We start from the raw sequence: 8,061 nt of genomic DNA, 5'->3' as shown, positions 1-8,061 counted from the left end.
AACATGGTAAAGAGGGGACTGGGATACAGGCAAGGGAGGAACTTCCCCAGGATTATGGAGAGCCTAGAGTGAAAAAAACAGGTCATGGAACTTTTAAATCCAAAGTCTGTGGTATTTTGTGAAGTAAAGTCTTAACTTTATTTAAGAGCTGAGATATGATGGTTCCAGCTTTTTAAAAATTCTCACATTGTTGAATGTGCCATATTGTTGGAAATGCATTTATTCTAAGTCAATAAAGACAGAGCAATAATATATTAAGATTCAGGGATTTTCTAAAATTGCTCTTAAATGCTATGTGCAACTGCTTCCTTGCTCTGCCAAGGACAAAAAGTCAAGGCAGACCTTCATCTTGACGACTGTCTGGTCTATTTGGGGTAGACAGAAGATGGAGAATGGATGTCAGAAGTGAGGGGTGTTGAGCAGGCCTATTCCTAATATTTTTGGGGCTTCTCCCATAAACACTGGGACAAGAGCACAAATGGAGGCTGCAACCCACACCCTTTTCTTCCCATCCTCCTCTCCTTTCTGCACTGCGAAGGGTTTCATGTGTATGTGTGTGGACTGCTCAGACTACTTGTCAGGCTCTGTTCAGTTCCTTCCGCATCAAACAGCTGCCCCTTGGCCACCTCTCAAGAGGATAGACCTAAGATAGTGGCCTGTGCACAAGTGGGTTGAAGTCATGGGGTAGGAAATTCTCCCCAGGTATATCCTGAGTGTGATCTAGAAAGGGCCTGTGGGCTGGGAGTGGACATATCTCCTTGGCTGTAGGTTCTTCAGTGAGTGTGATAGTCAGGGCCAGAGAAGGGTCAGAGCAGGAATCTCTAAGCATGGGCCCCCGGCAAGAGTCCCAGTTGTACAGGGTTTAAGGGCTGTGCTCTGTCAGAGGTGGAGGATGGACAGGGACAACTGAGAGAGCCAGTAGGAAATGCGGATGGAGCTATCAACTCTATATTGGCTAAATTTTAATCTATCAGGATCACTAGTCCTGAAGAATATCAAGTTTCATTTTACTGCTAAACCTAAGAAGAAAAAATAATTAACTGTAACCAATAAAGATATAATTCATGTTTTAGAATGATTTCCAAGAGGTCTTTAAAGTGAAAGATATTTTTAAAACATTTTATTTATCACCTTTTTGAAGTATTATGTGATCCCAGTACAAAATTCAAAGGATATAAAAGATGCTGATATGGTTAGGCCAAATCTCATCTTGAATTGTAATCCCCAGGTGTGTAGGGAGAGACCTGGTGGGAAGTGATTGGATTATGGGGGAAGATTTCCTGATGCTATTCTTGTGATACTGAGTGAACTCTCATAAGATCTGATGGTTTTCTAAGTGGTAATTTTTCCTGCACCAACACACATGCTCTCTCTCGCCTGTCACCATGATTGTAAGTTTCCTGAGGCTTCCCTAGCCATGTGGAACTGTGAGTCCATTAAATCTCTTTCCTTTATAAATTACCCAGTCTTAGGTATGTTTCTATAACAGTGTGAGAATGGACTAATACAGGTGCTCAGTGAAAAATAAGTCATCGTTTCTTATTTTAAAATAAGAAAATTTACTCATTTAGAAATAACTCTTACCCCAGTCATACAATTCTCATTTCTAGAGACAACCACCATTCCAGTTTTGTGTGTCTGTACAGAGGCAGTTTTATGTATTTACCACTTAAAGAATATATAGTATTGTTATATCCTTTAATTTTAAACTTAGTATTACTTGGAGATTATCCCATACTGTATCGGTATGTTTAGAGTTTATATAGAAAATGATATTTTTTGCCTTCTGTTCTTTACTTCTCCTGATAGTTCAAAGCTGACCTGTATGTAAAGATATGAAAAAGAAGCTTCCACAATCTTTCTTGAAAAAACCTATGAAACTTTGCTATTGCATTTTTAAAATTTATTTTTCAAGTACTGCCTTTTGATGATCTAATATAAAATTTAACAGTTAAACATACAAGTTCATCTCATTTAGAACCATTTTTAGATTCAATTTCCAGTTCAATTGTAGTTTTCACAAAGTAGATGAAATGCATAGGCGATCAAAGATAAAAACCAAGTGGATTTATTCCATCGAGACTTGTGAAATAGCAGGTTATTCCATCAAAATTTCCCAAACATCATTGATGATAAGAATCATCTGGGGTACTTGGGAAATTAAGTTTCCCAGGCTTTTCCCTGCCTAGGGAATCTCTCTGAATGAGTCTGAAGTGTGGCCTGGAGATTTGTAGTTGTAACAAGTATATTTAAAATTATTCTGTTAGTTATCCATTACCTCAAATTACTGTGTCCTTATTATGTTCTAGCCTCAGAGGGTTTACAGAACATCACTTCTGCCATACTCCATTTGTTGGGGTAGTAACCCACCCTCTCCCCAATTTAAGCAAAGAAAACATAAATCACACCTATTTGTGGGAGGAGTGTCAGTATTGCAAGAAGAGTATGTGGGATAAACGCATAGATGTGGCTGTCTGTGGAAAATACTGTCTCAGTCCACTCCATGGCCACAGCAATTCACATTCCTTCCACATGTAGAATATACTAATCCCATCCTCTGGGCCCTCAAGTCTCACAACAGCAGGCTCAGAACTGGGGGCTAGAGGGTGGACGGTGGTAGCCAGACTCAAGATTGCCTTCCCCAATGAGCTTCACTTTCTGGTGTTTTTGCCTTTGTGTCATCTCCCACATTAAATCCAGGCTGACCCATTTGACCAAAAGAGCACAGCAGAACTGACAGTGTGTGACTTCTAATGGCAGGCTATAAAAGGCATTGCAGCTTCTGCTAGGTCTCTTGTTGCTTGCTCTGGGGGAACCTAGCTACCACGTCATGAGGATACACAATGGCTCTGAGGAGAGGCCCACATGGAGAGGAACTGAGGCTTGCTGATGACAATCAGCACTACCTTGCCAGCCATGTGAATGAGCCACATTGGAAGTAGGTCCTCTCCCCAAAACTGGTCTTCTAACGACTACAGCCCCAGTGGACGTCTCACTACAACTCTTTGAGAGACTGAGCCAGACCTGCCAGACATGCCTCTTCTAAATTATTTTCCTTGAAGTAACTAAATTTTGAGATGACTTATTTCACAGCATTTCACAACTAATATATAGCTCTCCAGGTAATTCTCATTTTACTAGTTATGTAGATAGGGTTCCAAGCATGGCAAGGAAGTACAAAAGAGCCTTGTTGGTGGAACACCTCTCATCATTATAAACAATCTTGTTAGAGGTGGACTGTGACCACCAAACATGGGAAGTACGGATTCTGCTTCTCATTTTTGAGATATAGCATGGGACAGGATGCAGCTTTACCCTGGAAATAAATAGAGAAGCTTTAGCCACATTTTTAAGTGTTGTGGATAAAACAATTCTGGACCCCAGGTCTTTCAGGAAGAAAACTCCACAACGGGTGAGTTCATCCTCAAATTTTGATTTGCGTTTGCATGCTTCTTGGCGTTTGAGTTTGTATGCTTCTTTTAGCCATTAGTTTGTCTAGTTATCTAGATATTATCAATCTCTATCACATTTAAAAAATAAAATGGGGATGACATTATACATATTCTATTATTTTTTAAAGTAAAGAGCATATTTCTCCATTACTAAATATCTTTTTATAACGTTTTAAAACCTTGGCAGGTGTTAGCCCTGGGTCGCTTCAAGAATAGAAATATAGAACACCATGTTTAACTCTGTTACTCCTGAGATTAGGTTCCCTTGTAAATGATAGTTTCCACCCTCATAGATTTTTTTTTCTGCAGGCTGCATGCCAGTTAGTAATTATTCTCCTGGTAGAAAGTCTACCAGGCTGACTCAGCTTTTTATGTCCCTACGATCTGCCAGGAAGCAGGGTTCTAAGTGTGTTTTTGAAGGAATAGAAGCAATCTTCCAGTGAGAGAGTTTATAGTGATATCAACCAAGGAATATATTGTTGATATTGTAAGTTACCAAGGTTTTAAAATATCAAACAATCCTTAAATATTCTATGATTTTTTTCTTTGGAAAAAGAAAACCAAAATGTTGGGTATTATATTTTCCTATGGTAGATTTGTGGAATAAATATAAAAAGTTTATCTAGAGTTAATGGGAAAACTGAAGAAGTGGAATTGAAAACTCAAGAGTAAACTAAATATACCTCTTGCATTGACCAATGGCCATTGTCTCCTTTTTAATCTGCAGCCTTTGTGCTCCTATCTACAGCCTAAATATCACTCTTTTAGTGATAAAATAGTGAGTATTCAGCTGTGTGAGATACTGGAGGGCCCAAAGCCCTTTGAAATATACTCTGCTATCAAGGGGTTTGTAGAAGAAATAGAGACACATAAATATCTATGATACAAGCTCCTAGGTAATACAAGTGACAAATGAACACTTAAGTAGCCAAAGAAGAGACTGCTTAAGAGCTGTTTTTTAAATACTAGCTAAGAGTTTTCCAAGTTGTGAAGATAATACACATTTACTATAGAAAATTAAACCAATACAAGTAAATACATAGAAGAAAATTTATTATTTCACCACACAGAAATAACCATTGTTAAAAGATTAGTGTATATTCTTTTAATCTCTATCTGTCTAGTTATCTAGATATTATCAATCTATCACATTTAAAAAATAAAACGGAGATTACATAACACATATTCTATTAGTTTTTAATATAAAGAACATATTTCTCCATTACTAAATATCCCTTTATAACATTTTTTAGTAATTGCATATTTTATTATTAAATATCCCATTACTGAACATTTAGACTATTTCCAGTTTCCCATTATAGAATGTGGTAATATAAACATCCTTTAAGCCAACTTTTTGTTCACATCCATTATTATTTCCTTAGTATAAAATTCTAAATGTAAAATATTAGAATAAAAGGGCATGTAAAATTTTGGTGCTGGTTGATTATTGCTTTCTAAAAAACTGTACCAGTTACATTTTCATTAAGGATGTATATAATTTTGATAGTGGGGAGGGAAGACATTCCAGCCACAGAGAGTGGTATGAGAAATGGATTGAAAAAAGAGTCCAGGAAGATTGGCTGGAGCACATTCTGCACAGTGGCAGGGGACATAAAAGGGAAGTTTGCTGAAGGCTAGACTGTCAAAGTTGGACTTTTTAAAACTTTTTTCAGCAGGCAATTGATAATCACTGAAGTTTTAGAAGAAAATAGTGATAGGATTAAAATACATCTTTCAAGACATTATTGTTTAAACATGTAAAGTGATATTGTCAGAAAGACCATTTGGGAGGTCAAACTTCAGTAATGGCAGAGAATAGAACATTTTCTAAGAATAGAAAATAAATGATGGATATGTGAGACATTTGCAGTTTGAGAAAGGAGGTAGTGTGAAAGATCACCATGGGTTTTGGAACCTGATTGAAATTATACTAACATTAAATGCATTAGAAGGAGCCACTGGGTTATAAAGATTAGAATAAAAAGTTGCTGGAGGAAGAAAAAGATGATAATTTCTGTTTTGGATATATTGTATTTAGCGTGTTGGTAGTCAATCCAGGTAGAGATATCCAGCAGACCACTGGAAAATACTGGACTGTAACTCAGGAGAAAGTTCCAAACCAGAGAAATAAATACTTTAGGCATAATCTTCTTAGAGGTTTTGTTGTTGTTGAGGCTGTTAGATTGATAAGATCTGAGGAAGTGAAGGTAACAAAGAGTATTCAGCTCAGTAGTAATTATTAAATAAATGTAAAGAAATTTCCAGAGGTTGAGGGGAAATACTACCCGTTAGATCTATCAGTGTACAGTGTTCACATGGGGATGGGGATAGTACCATTGGATAAAGTATAGAGAAAGGTCTTGCCACACTGTAGGAATGAATTAGCCCTTATAGTTAGCATTGCTCTGTTTCTGCCTAATAAATCCTAAAAGCAAAATCTGAAAGCATCAAACTGTATCCTTGTAGCTTAGCTGTGTTCAGTTCAAGCACATTTATAAAAATACAAAAATATCCAGCATATAATAGGGTAAAATTTACAATATATGGAATCAAATAAAAGTTGAGTCAATGCAAAGAAGTAGGAAATACAACCCATAATGAGAGGATGAACTCATATTTGAAATTGTCCCCAAACTGATACAGATGTTAGAAATACCAGACAAGGACATTAAAATAGTTTTTGCTTAAAACATTAGGTAGAGACATGGAAAGCATAATAAAGACTCAAACTGAACTTCCAAAGGTGAAAACTACAATGAGGAATAAAAAATACTTTGCCTGGGAATAATTTCAGAATAGACATTGCAGAAGAAAAGATTAATGAACTTGAAGATATGAAAATACAAACTATCTAAAATGGAACACAAAGGGAAAAGAGAATAAACAAAACTGAACAGAATGTCAATAAATAGTGAGATAATGACAACTTCAAGCTGCTTAATATAGATAAAGTCTCCAAAGGAGAGAAGAAAGGGATGGCTATATAAAAAATATTTGAAGAAATATTGACCAACACTTTCCCAAATTTTATGACAATTGAGTTCTAAGAAGCTCAGTAAAACTCAAGCCAATAAACATAAAGAAAAAACAAGAGAAAGCACAAACTTTAAGATTATATTTCCTAAAGAGTAATACCAGAGTAAAATAAAACCTTATTTTACCTTTACCATTCTTAAAGAGGTCAATTTATCAAGAAGAGATAATTATCCTATTATTATACAAATTGCTCAAAACCAGCGATAAAGAGAAAATCTTAATACTATCCGGAAGAAAAAAGACATTACATACAGAGGGACAAAGATAAAATTACAGCAGATTTCTTACAGGGAGCAATGCAAGCAAGAAGACATGAAGCTTTCTTTTTTTTTAAAGTTCACGGAGAAAGCCAGTGATGAAGAATTCTATATCCAGTGAAAATATCTTTCAAAACTGAAGGCAAAATAGTTTTTAAAATATGCAGAAGCTCATAGAATTTATCCAGCAGACTTGTAATGTGAATGCAGTCTTTAAGTAGAAGGAAAATAATGCTACTTGGAAATAAGACTCTACACAAAGAAATAAAGAGCCCAGAAATGGTGACCGACATGGTAAATATATAAGATCTTTTTTTAACTACTTAAATCTTTTAAAATGATAGTAGACTATGGAATTTTTAACATATATAAAGTAAAATTTATAATAAAAATAGCAAAATGTGAGGGGAAAAATAAAAGTATACTGATGTAAACTTCCTATACTAAATAGGAAGCAGTATAAGATAACTTGTAGTTGTATTCTATAAACCCTAAAGCAACCCTGAAGTTAGCCAAGAAAGGAATAACTATAGGATTATAAAACTACTCAATTAATTTAAAATAAACAGAAAAGTGGAAAAAGGAAACAAAGCAAAAATTGAACAAATGAAAATCAAATAGCAAAATGATGGATTTAAACTGTATCAATAATCACATTAAGTGTAAATGATTTAAGTAACCTGATGAAAAGGCAGTTATTGCCAGACTGGACAAAAATCAAGACCCAAACTATATCTTGCCTATAAGAAACACATTTGAAATGAAAAGAAACCAACAGGTTAAAAGTAAAGGATGGAGAAAGCTTTTCATGCTAACAATAATCAAAAGAAAGCTGGAGTGGTTATGCTAATATCAGACAAAGTAGATTTTAGAGCAAAGAATATTACCATGGTCAAATAAGGTTATTTCTTAAAGATCAATATGATATTATTTAAAGACTAATACCAGGGTAAAAAAAGTCCTTTTTTAAGGATAAAGAGGTCAATTTATCAAGAAGAGATAATTATCCTAACTTACCTGGTTTAAACAATGAGGACACATTATCTTACATGACAGAAAATGCAGAAGTCTCTGGCTCCAGGGTTAGCTGGCTCAGCAGCTCAAAGATGTCATCAGGGACACAGGTTATTTCCACACTTCTGCTCTGCCATAGCCAGGATGTCAGCTTGGTCTTCAAACTGGCCTCCCTCATGAATACAAGATGGAATCACATCCACAACTACAGTGGAAGAAAAGGGATCTCTTTTTCTCCCCAGTTGTCCCCCAGCAGACTTTTCTTTAAATATCATTTATTAATACTGGGTTACTTGTCC

Source organism: Pan troglodytes, chromosome 4, assembly GCF_028858775.2.
Source record: "Pan troglodytes isolate AG18354 chromosome 4, NHGRI_mPanTro3-v2.0_pri, whole genome shotgun sequence".
Classification (NCBI taxonomy): Eukaryota; Metazoa; Chordata; class Mammalia; order Primates; family Hominidae; genus Pan; species Pan troglodytes.
This window is presented reverse-complemented; position numbering follows the sequence as displayed.